Source organism: Fukomys damarensis, unplaced genomic scaffold, assembly GCF_012274545.1.
Source record: "Fukomys damarensis isolate Sample0158 unplaced genomic scaffold, DMR_v1.0_HiC HiC_scaffold_16, whole genome shotgun sequence".
Taxonomy (NCBI): domain Eukaryota; kingdom Metazoa; phylum Chordata; class Mammalia; order Rodentia; family Bathyergidae; genus Fukomys; species Fukomys damarensis.
Genome location: NW_022900928.1, coordinates 134,256,686 through 134,276,070, shown reverse-complemented (window position 1 = coordinate 134,276,070; position 19,385 = coordinate 134,256,686).

The window sequence follows — 19,385 nt, the reverse complement described above, 5'->3', positions numbered from 1 at the left end:
TGGGTCGGGGCTCAGGTCCATGTGGGACATCCAGCAGGCCCGAGAAGTCGGCTCCATCCTCAGATGCTTGTCCCGTGAGATCAGCAAAGCAAGGGTTGCTAACTCACCCAGATCCCATGCCCTCACAGCATCCTTTCATGCCTCCTGCCCCCTGGGCTGCACATCTGTGCCCAGCTTCGAGGACTCTGTCAGTGACGCAGTGGTTGCCAGGCTGCTCGTCTTGGGGTCCAGGGTATTTCCCTTTTGGGTCTGAGGTCGCCCAAGCAAGACCCAGACACAACCCTATCTATATCCCCCTCAAGCGATGTCCTGGTGTGTGGCTCCCTCAGGCTCCCAGCCAGGAAGCCAGGCCCCCAGGGCCTCCAAGCACTGGGAATCTTGAGGACTGGGTGGGGCCACCTCAGGCTGCACAGCTGCTGTCTACATCCTCCCTGATTCCTGGAGTACAGCTTGAATGGTCTCTTTCCTTCTAGTAGTCTCCTGTGTTTTGTTCTCTTGCACAATGCTCCTCCATCTTATCTTTCAAAACAACTATTAAAAATTTTTTTGAGACAGGGTCTCATGCTATGTAGCCCAGGCTGGCCTTGAACTCATGGAGATCCTCCTGCCTCACCCTCCCATGTGCTGAGATTACGGGTACATGCCAGCACACCCAGAACAACTATTATATGTTTCATTCAAGAAAGTGTGTTCTTTTAAAAATTGTTTAATTTTGGGCCAGGGATTTGGCTCAGTGGTTCCACCACCTGCTTGCAAGTGCAAGGACCAGAGTTCGATCCCTGGTACAAAAAAAAAAAAAAAAAAAAAAAAAAAATTGTTTAATTTTTACTAGCACATGTCTGCAGTACATATGGTTGCGTCCATGGTGGGAGACAGTGGTGGACAGAATACAGCATTCTTCTTTCATGCCCTCACCCTCTCCTTCCATCTCCTGGGCCCTTCCCTGTTGCACAAGTCCTAGCTCCCTGTTTCCTGTGGTGTATCTATCTTAATCTGCTCTTTACCCTTTGGGTTCTCATTTAAGAGAAACTGTGCAATATTTAAGCTTGTGTCTGATGAATTTCACTGCACTTTGTGGCCTCGAAGTGCACTGGTTTTCCTGAAGAGGACTCCAGTTTACCCTGCTTTGAGGCGGGGCAGTGCCCCATTCCTATAAATACCACATTCCTCCATGTAAAGAGGTCTGTCTGAGTCTCAGCCTCCTTCTGCTGTCCTGGCTCACAGCCCCCGTGGGCACAGGCTCTTTGAGATCTCTGCCCTCCCTCCACTCTCCCCGGAGCTCCAGGCCTGCTCTGCACGGTGGGGGAGACAGAGACCCAGAGGGTCAGGGCAGGCTGCCGGTCTGGAGCTGTGTGGCAGACCTGGACTCTGTGGACCACCTGGGTCCACAGCTCGGTGGGCTGGGCTAGGAGTCTCCCATGGCCTCTGCCCACCTGTCCCGCCCTGTGGCTCTGCCTCTGGGCCCTGGGCTTCCCCTCTCAGGGCCCCACCATCTCAGCCAGGCAGCTCCCCTCGTGGTCCCATGGCCTTGTCCCTGCGGTCATCGCAGGAGGCTTCATGAGGCTCCACCAGACGAGTCACCAACAGCCCCATGCCCAACCCGGCCACTTGAGCCCACAGACAGCTCCTCTCCTGTGCTGGAGACCATGAGACAGGGGCTGGTGCCGGTGAACTCCAAGGGCTGGGCGGAGTCTGTCCCCTGCCCTGCCTCCTGTTCCTGGTGCCAGGCCCCTGGCTTCCTAGCTTCTCTCTCCTTCCTCTTGCACAGGCAGCTGCCTCCTCTGAGGTCCTTAGTTACATCTGCAAAGATCAAAAACTTAACCTGTCATGGGTTATGAGTTCAGATGTGGACAAGTCTCCGAACCTGTCAGGGAGGACTTTCAGGGAGACACCATGAGCACCTGCATGGGTGTCCTGCTTGCTCATGGATGGACTGTTTCTGCCTCCCTCTGCTTCCACACCTGACTCCTGGACCACTCCTGGGACCTGGTGGGCCTGGTCATATTCTGGGCCAAGGCATCCAGTGGCCTCCTACCCAAGCTGCCTCTCCCTCTCCCCCTCCCCCTCCCCTCCCCTCCCCCAGGTCCTGTTTCCTGAGTTGAGCTGAGGTGGTGAGTGGCTTGTGGACCCAAGTGAACCACATGGAGGAGATGGAGTCTCAGGGGAGCAGGACAGTCTGCTGGTCAGGCTGGGCCTTGTGCAGGGGATGGAGCAAGGCAGACACTGGGGCTTAGTCCCAGGACACAGGGTCTGAAGAGCAAGTGATGTGGACATGGGCGGCCAAAGGCTTGGCCCTGAGGAAACTGCTAGGAACTGTGGATCCCAGACCCATATGGCCCTTTGCTCCTCAAGGCTGAGGACACTGGAGTCTCCCATGGCTGGGTCAGCATGGCCTCTGGCCTGAGGCCTGCACCTAGCAAGGCTTCCCTGCTCCCAGTGTCTGCACTCAATGCAGTGGGGCCTGGCATTGCTGGTCCAGCTCTGGTGGGCTTCCCGGGTGGGTACTGGGGTAGCGTCAGAGGACTCAAGGCCCTTGCACTGGGATGGTTGCATCTTCTGGCTGGGCCAGAACATAGGGTGCAGGGAGGGGTGTGTTAGGTTTTGCTGTCCCTGTCCCGAGAGCCCCACGCGCTTGTGTGTGGCTTTGGAAGTGGACTGAATCATGGGGAGCATAGTTGGCCTGCCCTGAGGAGGGGACCTGGAGGGACTGTCTCTCCTGGCTCCTTTCCTCTATGCTTCCTGTCTGCCAGACCCTTCTCCTGTTTTCTTCTTCCCTGGGTCCTGCCCACCCTGGACTGAAGCATGAAGGTTCATTCTGAACCTCTCCTGCTTTAGGTTCAGGCATCTGGTGTTTCGTCTTAGGAAGGAGGAAAGCGGGTAAGATGGCAGGGAGGATGTGGGGCCCATTTCTCCTCCCCAGGGCTGCCCGGGCCTCCTCCCCTTACCATGGCACCCTGTCATCATAGCGTGGGTTGAAGGCACTGGGGTGAATGCCGGGTACGAGGCCTCTGCCCTGACACCTGCAGGTATGTTCACACCACGTTAGCACTGAAAGTGTCTCGGTGGCTGGTGTGTCCTTTCCCAGGAGACAGCGGGACAGAGGAGAAAACCCTGTGCAGGGTGTGCGTGGCTTCTTCATGGCCTCCTGAGAAGACGGCTGAGACCCTTGGGCTGGGTCACAGTCCTCCCTCTGTCCATTCACCAGCCTGGCTGCCGCCTCCCCTCAGAACGTGTCCCTGATAGCCACACTGATCCCATGGCCAGGCCTCATGGCACCAGGCTCACACCCTCCCAGCCCTGCTCCAAGGATGTGCTGGTTTCCAGGTGCCATCTCAGCTCTCCGAGCCCTGGGGCACCGAACCCTGGCTGGCCCCACCTCCCTCTGTAATTGCTTTCAAAACCAGACAGCAGGGCTTCCCTATTAATTTTGTTGCTTTTGGCCACTGCCCTGGCCCAAAGAAATGCTGGAGCCTGGAGTCCAGGACCCCACAGCCTCCACTGCCACCGGTGTGGTCCTGCTCCGGGATGAAATTCCAAACCCCAGGTCCCGTCTCTCCTGGGCCGGCCTCTCGTCTGTGCTGTGAGAGTGCGGCAGGTCCCAAGCTCTGCCCCTGCTTGGGGCTGGCCGCTTTCTCCCCAGGGGGCTCCGCTGCATGCCCCAGCAGAGGCAGTGGCCTCACTGGGTTTTCTCAGATCCCCTCAGACACACATTCTGGGTGAGTCTGCACTGCAGCCACGCATAGCTCTGGACCCTGCTCCACCTGCCAGGCGGCAGCTGGGACCCAAGGCAGGAGCCTCCACACAGCAGCGGCCCCACCACAGGGCACCAAGTCCCATCCCTGGTCCAGAGAGCTGTGTCAAGTGAGTGTGTGTCTGTGCACGGACACTCATATGCACACGTGTGTCTCAGCACAACCGAGCCCTGCATTGTCCTCAGCTAGGAACGGGGGCAGGAGAAGGGATGGAGGCGGCTGGAGGTGGAGCCTGGTAGAGGAATGCAGAGTTGGCAGGTGAACCCTGGGAGGACAGGAGAGGCAGGGCTGGGGCAGACCCTGCTGGGTGGACCTGGACGGGCAGCAGGGGTGTGGAGCAGACGCCAGCCAGAGGCACCAGAGATGTAGGGTGCCTGGGCCTTGGGGCCACTCTCTGAGGCCTCTGGCCTCCTGGGTGGAACCAGGGTGTCCCCACTCTTTTGCACAGCTACCCCATCCCTCATCCATGCTGCAGCCTGGTCCCCTGCAGTAGAAACACTGGTCACTTGGTGGGCCATGCAGGCCTTGATTCCGGTTCTGGGCAGGGGAAGAATGGATTTGCAGTTGAGAAGCTGTGGAAGAGCCTGTCTCAGCTCTCATCTGTGAGGTTTAACTGTGATGTTTCTATGTAGAGTCACCAGGGCGAGGCACCCTGACCTTCGCCTGCTTCCTGGCCCTTAGCCTCCACGGGACCTGCAGTGCTGGGCCCTCTGCTTTATCTCCCCAGTCTCCCCAGGGTCTAGGCATGTACACATGTGTGCGCTGTGCATATGTGTGGTGCACACGTGTATGTATGCATGGGTGTGTGTGGCATGGGAATGTGCCTATGCGGTGCATCGGTGTGCATGGCTGTGTGCTTGTGGGTTACAGTGTAGTGGGCACTGGGGCTTGGGCTGCAGGAATCCCTCAGGGCCCAGGACCCCCAGGGTATGCCTTGTGGTCACTTCTAGGAGCCAGCAAGGTGACCAGAATTGAGGTCACAGTGGCCTTTCTGAGTCCCTCCTTCCTGCACACCCAAGGGTAGGAGAGGGGAACGAGGGCTTCCAGACCTCCGCAGTCCTACCAGGGACCGCCCCCCAAGGGCTACTGCTGTCCAGGGTCTGTGTTGGTCTGTGCTTGCTGCTGGACAGGGTCTGTGTCCATCCAACAAACCCAGGCATGCAGCGTCCTACAGAGAACAGGCCTCTGGTGGCTCAGGAGGTGACCTGGCCATTTGTAATCCCTCAGCTGAAAGCCCCCATCCTGAGGCCACCTGTACCCCACTAGTGCTCACAGGAGTAGATGTGGTAGCCAGGCCAGCAAGCAGGGTGAGGACCTCTTCTCCTCCAGCAAAGATGTCCCGTGCACCAGACCCTGGTCGCATCCTCTGATGGGCTGCAGCCTGTGGTCCAGCAGGGAGACCTCAGCCAGGCCCCTAACTGGAGGGCAGACAGGTGCACCCCACAGTCTGCTTGGGATGGACTGTTCAGAGCGAGCCAGGACTGCTGGGGATGTGCAGCAGGCTCTGACAGGGACAGCAGGAAGGCTGACAGTGAGGGGACTCCCTGCCAAGGCTGCCAGAGTGCCTCGGGGAATGGGCCTAGCTGTCTGTGACGTCAGCTTGGTCATTGGCCCATGGTTCTGTGAGAGGCTGGACTCTCTAGGAGGAGAAGAGGCCCAGCAGGTGAAAGTCAGGTCACTGGGGCTGCACCCGGATGAGGATCTGGGGCCCAGCCTCCCTTCCTCTCTACTTCCTGGCTTCCATGAGCTGAGCATCAGTGCCCCTCTACCTCCTCTGGTTGATGTGCAGCCTTGCCTTGAACCCAGAGCAATAGTGCTAATGGACCAGGGACTTAACCTCAGGAGCAGAGAGGCCAAGCAAATATTCCCTTCCTTATGGGAGGGGGCACTGGGAATGAACCCAGGGCCTTTACACTGACTCCATCCTAGCCTTTTTTCATATGTTTATTTTTGAGACAGGGTCTCTCTAAATTACAACTTGCAATCCTCCTGACTCATCCTCCAAGAATGCTGGGCTTACAGGCATGCCCCACCACACTGGGCTAAACCTTTCCATTTTATAAGTTGTTTATCTCAGGTATTTTTCTCAGTGATGGAACTGTGATTCACATTCCCGCTCTGCTGTTTTAGGCCTGGGTCTATTAACTTTTATAACCATGGGAGAATTAGTAGCTTCTAGAAATTCCCAGTCATACACAGTGAAAATGTCTCTCATCCTTTTCTGTCCCCCTTTAGGGTGAAGCAACAGTCTTCTCTGCTACCCATTCCTGGTTCTGCTTCTCCAGACTGGAGCTACGGCTGTGATGCACGGGTGAGAATAGAGGTACGGAGGCCAGGGTAGTGTGGGTGTCTTTATTGCTCTGGGCAGGGGCAGGGCAAACAGGCATGGAGTGCGCACTTGGCTTGTAACAATATCTCAATAAATAAACAAACAAGCAACATATACACGGACATGGGGAATATAAAAGAGAGGGCCGAGCAAGTCAGGGCAAAAGAGGGCTGTGAGGAGGGGTTCCAGGCTTCCTTGAGACCGTCATGCAGAGGTTGGGGGGCGGGAACCGGGGTCCTGTGCTGATAGCCTTGGTCCAGTTGGAGCAGGTTGTACAAGAACGCATTTCTGTTTTATTTTTAAAAACGCACCTCAAAGAAGGTGCTCAGCTGTAAGTACAAATCCAAATCCCAATGCTCATAGTGCGGTCCTGGATCTAGAGATTTTTCAGAAACAATAAAATCTACCCCCTAAAAAATAAAACCCAGAAGAAAAATCCAGATAGTGACGAGATGACAATGTGAAAGCCGCCAGCCAAGAGGGCCAGAAGCCCCAGCCAACATGGGGACCGTCTCTGAGGAGGCCGCGCTGCCCGGCTGGACTCCTGCCGGAGCGTGTGGGGGCCTTGGCGAGCTTGTCCAGGATTCAGAGGTGTGTGGCGAGCCCCAGTTCTTCAGATGTGTGCGTCTGTCTGGAAAACAAGGAGGAGGGGTGAGCTGCACCCGCCACTCCCCATCCTGCAGGGTGTGGCCTCCCACAGAGCTGGCCGAACATGGCAGGATGGGTGGGATGGGCAGCTGCACAGGGAGAGCCACCTTGCACCTCCCTCCTTCCACAGGGCCTGGACAGGTGAATGTCCCCAGGCCCAGGCCACCCTCAGCTCCCCTGAGGACGGCTCCCTACCCCTCCCCAGGTCACTGCCACTGCCATCCGCGTGGACCCATGGTGGGCTCCTCGTGGGACAGAGCTGCTGGGAGGAGAGTGGGGGTCAGCTGTGGGGCTTCCCAGGGTAGATAAAAATTATAACTTTAAAATAATTATAGATTTGTGGGAAGTTGCAAAAAAGAGTACAGAAGGGTTCCAGTGCATTCATCCCATTTCCCCCAGTGGTGCAGGGTCTGGAGCAGCCTCAGAGCAGTGCCACACCTGGGCAACTGACATCAGCAAGCTCAGTACCTTCTGCAGGAGGTGGTGCTGTGTGTGCGAGTGGTGTAAGGCAATGTCATGGTGTAGATTTTGGTACCTGCAACCGTGATCAAGATACACAATTTTCCTGCCACCACTAGGTCCCCTCCTGCCAGGACACTGATTTCTACAAACACATGAGGGCCAGGTAGCACGGCAGGGCCAGGTGTGCTGCGGGTGCCCAGGTGCGGCTCCCAGAAGCCCCTCTTCCCACCTGCATGCCCCAACAGCTGGCAGCATGGGTAGCTGGCAGGAAGCCACCTCGATGGCAGAGGTGGTCACATGCCACACACCCACATGCTCACAACCCCCCCCACACACACACGTGCACACACACTCTTCTCAGGACAGCCTGCCCTCCTGCACTGGAAGATGGGTTTGGGCTCACACTGGTGGTCTGGCACAGGCAACGTATGGTATGATGATGAGAAGAGGACATCGGGGTCCTGGAGGAGCCCCAGACCTCTCACACCATCCCCTGTGCCCCCCAAGCCCACGGAAGAAGAGGTGCTGGGAAGGGGGCGGAGGCCAGAGACTTCGGCCAGGCTGCAGAGGGCTGCAGCAGCTGCTGTGGGCACCTGTGGGGACCAGCGTGTGCTGGCCATGTCCCTCAGGCAGGGAGCGGGAGCTGGGCGAGCTGGCCACCTCTGGCCATGCGAGGCCCAGGTTGCATGCGAGCCGGTGCACCAGTGACCACATTACCCTCCAGGACCCAGAGGAGTCTTCAGGGACTCAGAAGGACTCGTGGGCACTGTTTCCTTGGCTGAATCAAGACAAAAGTCTGAAAAGACTCAGAGAGGTTTTCCTAAAACTCATGTGCTCAGAAATCCTCCCCTCCCCCTCCCTCTCTGTTTCAGTTCAGAGCAGTCCAAATAGTTAAGCCTTTTTAAGTGGTCCTGGGCAAAAAGTCAAAGGCTGCTCTCTTTTGGAGAATGTGGTTGTAATTAGATAATTAATAAGGGGTGGCCAGAGAAAGCTAAATGGAAGCCTTCCTCACTGGGAGGAAGCAATTACAACAGTTTTTGATATATGAGCTGAGCCAGCCTCCAAGGGGAAAAACAGTATCATCCTCGAGAAGCCAAAGCACAGCCATCTCCAGCCAGGGTGGGTTCGGGGTTTGCCTCACGTGCCTGCAGGGGCCGGGGCTGGGGCAGAGTGAGCGGCAGGTTCATTAGTCTTCCTGACTAGGGGCCCCCCGCCTCGGCCCTCTTGATGTCGCCCTGACCCCGGCCACGTCAGCTGACACAGGCAGCAAATGGGAACCATCTGGGGCTGCAGACTGCTCTGCGCACCAGAGCCACCTGAAGCCAGGCCTGCGTCCCGTCTGGCTGGCCCTTTACACCTGCCTGAGTGGCTCAGAAGGGACCAGAGGGCACCAGACCAGAGGGCACCAAGAAGCAGGCGACTCCACAGCCTTGGCCAAGCAAAGGGACAGACACCAGTGAAGTCTCTAGAAGGGAGGTGGGGTGGACTCAAGAAGGAAGAGTTTTGTTAAAAGCCCATCCATGCTCCATCTGTGCATTAAATCTTTCTCCCTTCCATCTCTCCTTCCCTCTCCCTTTCTTTTTTCTTTCCTTTCATCTACCTGCCCATCTAAACACTCATCTATCCATCCATTCTTTCATCCATGCAACCCTCCAGCCATCCATAATATGCACTTACAGCTATGCATCCCTGCAAACTTCCATCCACCCGTCCATGCAGCTGTGTGCCCATCTGTCCATTCATATATACATCCAATCATCCCTCTGTGCATCCATCCACACAACTTCTATCCATCCGTCCAGCCAGCCAGCCAGCCACATGTGCATAACCACCCACCACCCACCATCACACAACCGTCCACTCATCCATCCATCTCTCCAACTTGTACCGAGCACCTGTTATTCGTGAGGATTGCCGCTAGTTGTTGAAAAAGCCAAGAGGAATCCGAGAAACCGAGGAGAAGAGGAAATGTGCACAGACAACAAGAATACAGTGCAGATGCTTGGGAGAGCAGGTAAGACTCCACGGAGAAAGGGAAGGGGCCAAGTTCCTCAGATTTGGCTGGCCTGACAGAGAACAGGGTGTGGAGGAGGGGAAAAGGGAAAGCCCAGCTGTGAAGCCTCCTTTAGTCAGACAGCACATGCCCATGCACACACGTGCACACATGTGCATACAACACTCACACACACACACATCTGAACTGCAGGGGTGAAAGTGAAAGATCAGGAGGCCAGCAGCTGACAATGGAAATGTGGCGTGGGCCTCGTCTCCAGCAAGTAGCAGACAGACGTCCAGGAGAGACCTCACCTGTAGCCTCCGCTCAAGCCCAGCCTGAGAAGAGAGGAAGCCTCTGCCTAGGCGGTAAGGTTGTCCAGGTCACCAGAAGTCACAAATAGTCACTGGGAAGTGGCCAAGCAAGTCAGAGCTGTTTATGGAGAATCTCAGCCCTGAGGGGTGGCAGGGACCCCCGAAACCCTGCCTGTGTTCAAAAGGAAATGTCTAAAAGGAGCCCCAGGATCCAGAAGGAGCACAAGGAAGACTAGCCAACCGTGTCATGAAGAAACTTCTAGGAGGAGGTGAGCCCCCCACTGCTTCCACACAAAAGCAAAGCAAGCAGAGTCAGAGGGGCCTCCCACACGCGTCTGCTCCCTGCCATGTGACAATGCAGAATGGCCAGAGCTCTGATGGGAAAGATGAGGATGGCCTTCCTCCCGGCCCCCCCTGCCCACCCCTAAGTCCATGCATGCCACGTGACCTTTGGGGGAGCCCCAAGAGACACGTCCCACCTGAGGCAAGGACTCAGCCCCTCACTTGGCCGGCAGGATAAGTCTTCCACTCAGCAGGCACTGAGGATGTGGCAGGAGAAAGTGCTGCAGAGACCGCTTGTGAGGGGGAGGCAGGAATCTGGAGACTCTGCAGGTGGGTCCATGGGTCCCCGAGAAGCCAAGCTGCTGTCTGCCCAGTCTCCCAAAGAGGACACGAAACAGGCAAGACCAAGCTCTGCCCGGGAAGTTTCCCCCTGAGCTTATTCTCCTACACACTGGGCTGTCCAGTCGACCAGGGCACCCCATGGATCCCTGCCTGCTGGACCTCCCACCAGCTCCCCAAAAGTCGGCATGCACCCCACAAGGAGAATAAGCCAGACCTTTCCTGGGAGAATTCAATCCCTGCTACCCACAGGACTTCAACCAGTCCAGATGGTAAACACAGGGAACCACTCCTAGTTAATTTTATTTACTTAGATTATTTATTTATCTTTAAAGACTTTTTAGAGCAGGCTTAGGGTCACAGCTAAATGGAGAGGAAGGTGTGGAGATTCCCCGTGTGGCTGTCCACAGGGGCACCGCCTTGCCCTCAAAGCACCGAAACTGCGGAGAAACCTGTGAGGCCATCGGAGCTAGGCAGAAACCAAACACCGAGCCCAGAGATTCCAGCAAATCAAGTCCCCTGCTAATGAACCCATTCCATGTGACCAAGATGCATTACCACGGGGACGCAAAGCAGCAACCGCTGGACAGCTAGTAAAGGACACCGCGGGACATGATGCTCAGCAGACACCCAAGGGCGCCACCCCTGGTCTGGGACAGGAAGAGGGGAGGGTGGGGCCTTGGGTTCAACCCCAGCTGTGACCTCAGGGCCAGGAAGCCTCGCACAGTGGGGCGCTTCTCCAGACCTGTTTCCCCGTCTGCACAGCGACTGGTGAGGGCACAGCAGGCAGGGGTCCATGACGGCCACGGTGCGCAGTGTACACTCACCTACTGTCTCTGGTGAAGTCGACAGGGAGCCGCTGGCCCCCGGGGTCATCTGACCTGGGGCTCCCACTGCCAGTGGACGATGTGGCCCTGTGGGTGCCAATGGGAGGGACCGAGAGGAGAGCCCCCTTCTGGCCAGGTGCCCACTGCTTGGCCGAAGCACGGCCCACAGGAGGGGAGGCCGTGATGGAGGGGCTGCTCACACCCACCCGGCAGAGGCAAAGCCCAGGCCCATGTGACCCCCTACCCCACACCCGTGGGGCTCTGCTGCTCCACACCCACCCCACCCCAGAACAGGCCTGCCGGGCAGCTTCCTGCCTCTCCTGTAGTCACAACACTAGCCCCAACCGATGGAGAGAAGGAGAAAGCACACAGCCCACTATGGAGCCTGGCCGGCCTTGTGCCTGAGTGTGCCCCGTCTCAGCACACCACACTGGGCAGGCAGCTGGGCTCACTCTCCAGGTGTTCATCCACTGGCACTCTGAGCTCCTGCTGCCCAAAGGTGACCCCTGGGCCCTAGCAGCAGCAGCCTGACCCGGAAGCTGTAAGAACCACATCCTCCAGCCTCACCTGACCCCAGAACCAGCATGTGATGGGCCAAAAGTTCAGCTCTCCTGTGATGCTTCCTGAAGTACCCAGCCTCACACCCACCTGCCGTGGCAACCGTTCCATATGGGAGGTAAACTAAGGCTGAGTCCAGCAGGGGCATCTTGCTGGTTCCCAAGGACTCCCACTAGGCAGGCCACAGCTAGGCCAGCTGGGACCACACAGGGACACATCATGGACGCTGCTGGCCATGCCTCAGTGACCACCCACCTGAGCAAAGGGGCAGGCACCAGGTACCAGGGACAGGGCTCTGAGACATCACCCCGCTCATCTGGGAGGGCTTCCTGGGCCACCTAGGTGGGGCTCTCAAAGGGACCACTGGATCTCAGCCCTCAGGAGGCAGAGTCAGGAGGGTTGCTTTGAGTTCAAGGCCAACCTGAGCTACACAGTGAGTTCAAGGCCAGCCTGGATTATATAGCAAGACCCAGCCACAAACAACAAAACAAAAAGACCCTTGTACTACCAGTTTGGGGCAGCTTTCCAACCCACTGCCAGCCCAGAGAACCCACCCCAGAGCCGCCTTCCCCCACACTAGGTTGCTATTTCCACAAATGCCTGGTGCAGAGGTGGAGAGGAAGCAGCGCTCAGTTCTGAGGGCAGAGCATGTGCAGCCTCCCCCAGGGCAGGTCCGCAGAGGCACTGAGCTGTGAACAGAGCCAGCCCTGGGCAAGCAGGGCCCACAAGGGGCTAGGGCCAGGCTCCCCTGGCTCCTCCAGTGGGGCTTCTGGGTGCAGAGGGCGAGGGGAGTCCAGTCAGGGCAGGGCAGTGAGGGGTGGAGGGACAGGAAACCAGCTTGGACCCCAGCCCCAGCCCCACAGCACTGAGGAGCACGTATGAAATGGCTCCGGAGCGAGGAAACCTCGGCAGCAGAGCTGTGAGGGGCATCTCACTGCAGGACACCACGCTTGCCCTTGGCTTGCAGGAGGCAGACAAGGTGTGGGGGACACCCCGCCTGACCATCCGAGGCCGGGAGGGAGGACAGACTCACCTAAGAAGCAATAGGACTGCTGAGATTGACCTGATTTTATAACATCCCCTGGTGGGCCTTGTACCCTTATGCTGGGGGGGGGGTCCTGACCCTCTGAAGAGCTATTTGTAGCACTCTGGTGGCTACTATAGGGCAGGCCTTCCTGGGGTCCCTCTGTGGGCTCCCTGGCCCTTTATTCAAAGAGTGAACTGGGAGCCATGGTCAGGTGCTTCACATTAGGCCGGCGAGAGGCCAGGAGGCTGCCATGGCACTCGGCCAAGTGGCCAGCGTGGAGCTGGGGGTCTGTCTCGGTACATCCGGGGGCTGGCCCCTTCCCACTGGAGAGCCCTTCCCAGGAATGGCAGTTAGGGGAGATTCCACCCCACCCACAGCCACAGAGCTCCTGGGAGCCCAGCGACAAGGGCATCTCCAGCCTTGCAGATAATGCCCCGTGCCTCTCTCACAACCTCCGTCCTCAAGTATTTCTGGAACCAGGGGCCTGGGGACAAGGTCCTGTGGTGGGGGCTGCTGCGCTGACCCTGGGTGCCCCCGGGGACTGTGACCCGTGTACACCCAAGCTATGGCCTGTGTCCTCTGTGTCACCCCTGGCCCAGAGTGCTTTGGGACACCAGGTGCACATGGGATATCTGCATGGGGTCAGGGAGAAGCTGGGCAGGGACAGCAGTGGCCCGGTGCCCCATCCCTCTCACTGCAGGACTCTCGATCCAGGCCCCAGCACTCCTGCAGGTGTGAGGAATCTGCTGGACTGACAGCATCGCTGTGCTGGCTCTTTCCACAGTTCCCAAGTGGCCTGCAGCAGGAGGGCAGCCTGGCCTCAGGCCAACTGGGAGTGACCTTGGGGCTCAGGCTGGTGGTCATGGACATCTGGTGAGGAGAGGTCAGCCCCAAAGCAGCTGGAACAGAGGGCAAGCCAAGCTCTGCTCTGCCTGTAGGGTCCCCAAGGGCTCTAGCGCTGGCTCTGACCACCCCACTGGGCCAGCCTCAAGCCTGAGGACCTCCCCGGTGATGCCCTGAGTAACGGAAATGCCACGGGAGCACTCTGGATTTCAGAGATGCCAAGGACCAGTGAAGAGCCAGGTAACGAGGCAGGGGGGACTCACCTCTTCCGGCACCTAGGGTCTCCAGACCCAGGGCTGCGCCGATGAATTATGACTTTGTCGGATGTCCCCAAATCTACTCCCAATAAAACACAGGAGTGACAAAGGGCAGAATAAAAGGTCACCCTGCTGATTTAGGTCTCCCCATTTTGTACTGGTAGTGACAGAAGCCCTCGCAAGACCATCCAGCTGATGGTGTCATCTCAGGGGTGCAGGGACCAAGGGCCACAGTCCACCTGGTGGGCAGAGGAGGGGCCAGCACTCAGTCCAGCTGCAGACACCATGCCGGGCACCGCAGAGGACTGGGGACAGCTGAGACAAGTGCCCGCAAGATGCTGGGGATGCCGGCACGGGAGTGAGCACAGCCTCCTTTAAGCCGCAGCTGTCAGGTATTTTACCCCAGCAATGAGAAAGTTGCCCAATAAAAATCACTCTAACAAACATATAGTTAGCACCCCAATGACAGTATAACAAAAGCATGTGCAGGACTACAACTCTTTTGCAAAGAAACACATAATGTAACTATAAATGACTAAGTGATCTAATGAAAATGTAGTAAGTGATCTAACGAGCTATAAAAAGGCACACCATAGAAGTGCGTTATGATATACTCACTGTGGGGAGTTGGTACGTGTACAAAACACACCTTCATTCCTTCCTCGCCCTGTCCCCTTCCCTTCCTCCATCTTCCCTCCATCTTTTGGTCCTCTTCCCATTTTCAAAAGATCTATTTCTCGGTTTCCTAATATGTATCTTTTATTTTGCTTCTTAATGTATTCTACAGTACTTTGGCTTTCTCATATAAGAGAAACCACTTTATATTTAAGCTTGTGTGTTTATTTCATTTAACCTTATCTCAATGTGCATCCATTTTCCTATAGATGACTCAAATTTATCCTTCTGTATGTCAGAGTAGTGCTCCAAACGTGTACTAATAAAAATAAAAATCTAAAAGAAGTACAGAGAGGATGCCAATTTCATTTCTGGGGCGTGAGGAACACCTCACGGAATTCAGGACTAGAGCTGGATCTCAAGTCTGCCTGGCCCAGCACAGGAGGTACAGGAGGGTGAGGTGAACCAGGTGGGCAGGGGAAGTGGGGACTTGCGGGTGGGGAGCGGCCACTCTGGGGGACACCGGAGCTTACCAGGACTCTATGGAGGCAGTGCCAATTGTGGGGACCACAGGCATGATCAGGGTGACTGGCTGGGGAGGGAGAGACCCCTGTGGTGGGGTCCAGGAAGAGGGAGGTGAGGACTTGGAGAGACAGCTAAGAGCCGGCAGGAGGCCAGGCTGATCAGCTAAATGTTGGGATGGTGAGGGGTGACAGAAGGGCGCAGCATGGGCAGTGGGAGGGTCACGACCCACAGGAGGGAGCCTTCTGGGGTAACTGGCTATGCACAGCTTTAAGGTCTTTAAGTAAGGGGTGCACATGGACAGGAGTGGTGGGCCCCCCAGCAGGTTTTTGGGCTTGGGACAATGTGATCCTTCCCTCAAAGGCTAGGGAGCTGATCTGCTAGGATCTGAACCCAGGTTCTGGACTCCAAAGATGGGCTCAGTGAGTGGAGGACATAGATATTTCAGGGAAGCGGTAGGCTGGGGTCTGGGAATGGGCAGTCAGGTGAGAGGTAGTGTGTGAAAGAGGGAGGCTGGGGGACAGTACCCCCTGCTGGCTGGAGGACCAGGCATGCTGGGTGATCCAAGACCAGGAGCTAAGCAGGAAGGGAGTGTGGGAGGAGAGGGAAGGGCCCCAAAGGGACAGCATCCACGCACTGGGTACAGAGCGAATGTGTCCAGAGCCACAGGCCATGGTGGCCCATACCTGGCATGAAAGAGGTGTCCAAGGGCCCACACCACAACATGAATGCACTCAGGCTCTGTGAGATGCCAGCCAGGTGTCCCGAATACCTCCCACGATGCCTGGGGTGCTGCATCGGGAGAGTGGGGAAGACTCTGAAGCCACCTTCCCCAGACAATCTAGAGTGAGGTGACAAAGAGCTTTGAATAAAATGAAAGTGATGACAGTGTCACTGGTGCCAGCTTTGGTTCCGTAATGTTCCCATCTTAAAGCCTAGGCAAGCTGAGGCAGGAAGATCACAGGTTCAAACCCAGCCTGGGCAACTTAGTGACTTAGACAAGACCTTGTCTCAAAATAAGAAAAATAAAGGAGCTGAGGATGTGGCTCAGTGCTACACAAAAAGCAATAACCAACCAGTCTATTTTTAAAATGCCAAGCTATTTACAGAAACCACTACACCCAAATCTATTTCACCAAACAGCCTATTTCCAAATGACCAAGATAAATTAAAATCAGTTATTGGTGAAATTTTATGCATCTATTCTCCTACATTCAGAACAACACAAACACCGTAAATGGGGGGCAAGAGTCAGACCACAATCCAGTCCTGGTCCTGCCCAGCTCTGGGTACCAGGCCCTCAGACAAGTAAGTGTGGCAGGTACTCTGTGGTTCCGAGGAGGTCTGTCTCAGCTCACAGGGCACAGTCCAGGTTTGGCAGCAGGGCTGGCCTTTGGCCTCCCAAACCTCAAGTTCGTGACCAATGACTTTTAGCCCACTTCATACACTCAGCCCTGCACAGCAATGGCAGAGAAACAAAGCCCAAAGAGAAGGAAGGGCCTGCATGTACTGGAGGGATGCACAGTATCCGCTCCGGCAGCCTCTGATGCTGATGGAAAAGTTAGGAGGACTGGTTTTGAAGGCAGAAGTGGGTAATTGCACCATGTACGACACTGGACAGACGAGTGAGGAGCCTGCAGTCTCAGTGGGCGCTGGCCCAGGCAGCAGCAGAGGCCCCAGGGTCACAAGAAAGGGAGACAGCGCCCATTGTGGGGTGTGTTCGGTCAACACGCACCACGAGGCACAGCACGGAAGAATGGAAACAGGGCTACCACTACTGGCTGAGCTCTAAGGTGCCACTTCAGGGGTCCTGCCTCTTGCAGGTGCGTGAAGTACTGCTTTCCCTGCGGGTCCCTCTTCCCCTGCACAGTGGCTTCTAATCGGGACAGAAGGACCGGGTGCTGAGTGCCACAGGACACACGAAGGAAGGCAGGGAGGCAGAGAGAGCCCCACAGGCCCTGAGAACGACCCACTCTGCGGACTCGCGAGCCCACCTGCCAGCTTCGGAGTCCACCAGCGAGGATGACCCTGGCCTTTCGCCTCCTTCACTCTACCCTCAAGGCTTCCACATGCCTTTCCTGGCCATGGCCTCCCCCCTCAGGGTCTCAGCAGAGGCCTCTGCTCGCCACACCTTGCAGATCTGCCAGGCAGGGTGCCTGACACTGGGCATTCCAGCCACCCAAAGGCAGGAGCCTCAGGGCAGATACATGGGGCAAGAGTCAAGGACAAGGGCAGCTGTCAGGAGGGAGAGGCTGTAGTGTCCGTGTGGATGCTGCTGGGCCTGGAGCTGCAGGCAGTCACTGCCAGGACAAGGCTGTCCCCAGGGCTGCAGGCCACGCAGATCATGCAATCACTGGGTGGGTCTCAAGTGAAGGTGCTTCCTCTGCAATGGCTGCTGGAGTCCGCACCCTCCACCACCCTGTCACCATCCACACAGGGCAGAGGCTCCCTGCACCGGAGGGGCCACCCTGACCCGGCAAGGCTCTGAGGAGCAGGGACACAGGTCCCTACCAGCCCACACTGCCACCTTGTCACCTTTGCAGGTGAGACAGTGCCAGACATGCTGGGGCCTTGCGCAAGGGAAGGGCAGGTCCGGGAGCAGCCTGACCCCGGGAGCTCCCAGGCCCTGTTCCAGATGCTCAGCTCAGAGTCTGCCCTCCACCCCCAGCTCCAGGCGACACCAGGGCCCCCTGAAGGGACCCAGAAATATGCTTGGTACTGCTTGATTAAAAACTCCAATGTTTCTGGACTGAAATGCCACATTTCTAAACTGTGGCATATTCAAGCATGTCCTACAGTATTTATTTTATTTTCAAAGTCTTTTTTTGAGTAAGAAAAAGCAAACCTAAACTTTCCTGTATTTTCTAAACAGTGAATTTTTCCAGAACAACAAAATAACATGAATGAGAAATGACTGTGCATATATACACATCTCTGGTCACATTTCTGGAAAAAGTCCTAAGTGGGAAACCATTTCCTGGGTCACGTGGCATGCACCACACGTTCCTTTTATGTTTTATGCAAAGTCCTGTGAAATCGTTGCCTCTCAGTATCCTCCTCCTAAGCTGAGGGCTATCAGCACAAAGGGCTTGAAATCCCCCCCCGAAAAAAAGCTTTCTTCATGTCCTAGGGGAAGTGTGGGCCTCTGCCCTGCCCAGATGGCTGTCACCGTCCTGCAGATCATGGTGGACATACCTGTGGGGTGCAGCCTGGAGCAGACATGGGGTAGCTGGTGACTCAGTGGGCCCCGGGCATGCATGGCACCATTGATCTTGCCTCCTTGACCTGTGCAGAGCCCCTGAGGGCCCTCACCCAGGAAGTGCCACCTGAGCTGAGGGTCAGCCTCACTCCCCAGCCCTCTCTTTAGAGCACCTCCTTCTGTGGCCTCCTTCACCCCGTGATCCATTCACCCTCCCTGGGACTCAGTGGAGGCTCCAGCTAGGCCTGGCAGGCTTCCCTCTCTTGGGTGCCCAGCACCTCAAAGAGGCTGGTTCTCACCATGGCCCTGCTTCCCTCCCTCCCCATCTTTTTGTCATCTATACAGTGGCCCATACTACCTGCCCTGCAGCGGAAGACTCCAGCACATGGGAGGAGCTCACCTGGCATTGGGAAGTCTATAATGAGCGCACAAGTTTCAGAGCAGACACTGGGCAATGAGGCCACTGGCAGGAAGGGACAGGATACCACCATGTCACCAATGCAGACTCACAGGGATTCTGGGTGGCCACTGACTGCAGGCTAAATAATTCAAGCAACCACAAAGCTGCACAGGCAAAGGGAGCGCCTCTGAGATGCAGAGTGGGGGAGAGGTGGGCTCTCAAGGGTCAGGCTGGCTTTGTGTGTTTAGATAACTGGCACAGAGGGTCACCACCATCTATCCATGGTGACAGGTTCCAGGATGCCAACAATGCCACAATCTCAAGTACTTACAGAACACAGAGTGGCTCTCACGTAACCCACACACGTGTTCGTGCAGGCTTGAAATCTGCAGATTCCTCCTGACTCCTAAGACAGTGTAAATGCTACGGAAATAGTCGGTATGCTCTACTGCTTAGAGAATGATGACAAGGAAAATCTGTTTGTGTTCAGGACAGACAAAAATTAGTTTTTGAAACATTTCAATTCTTAGTTGTTGGAATGCACAGATGTAGAACACTCAGCATATGAACACAACACACTTTCCTTCTCTAAGAAGGGCTACCTATGTCTGCATTCAGGCCAGTCTTTATTTCTTGAACCCATTGTTTGAGGGTGCAGATTTTATATGTAATGCTCCTGATTGGTACACAGCCCAGAACCAGCCCAGTCCAACCTGCCCACTCTCCTCAGATGACTCCCATGGCTCCTCTGCCAGATCCAGCATCCAGGAGGGCCACAGGCCAAGCCTGGGAGGAAAAGGAGCCTGAACCCTGGAGCTGGTACAGCCCTGGAAGTGGGTAGTGGGACACTGGGCTGTCCTCAGAGGGGACTGGGACCAGCAGCGTGTCAGAGGACACCTCGGGTTTGTATCAGGCAGAGTTAGACTTGGCAGGTATGTGTGGCAATCATATGTGCATAGCTGTGTATTTCCCAAATATTCCTATCCATTTTTCATTGATACTAACAATATTCCTGAAT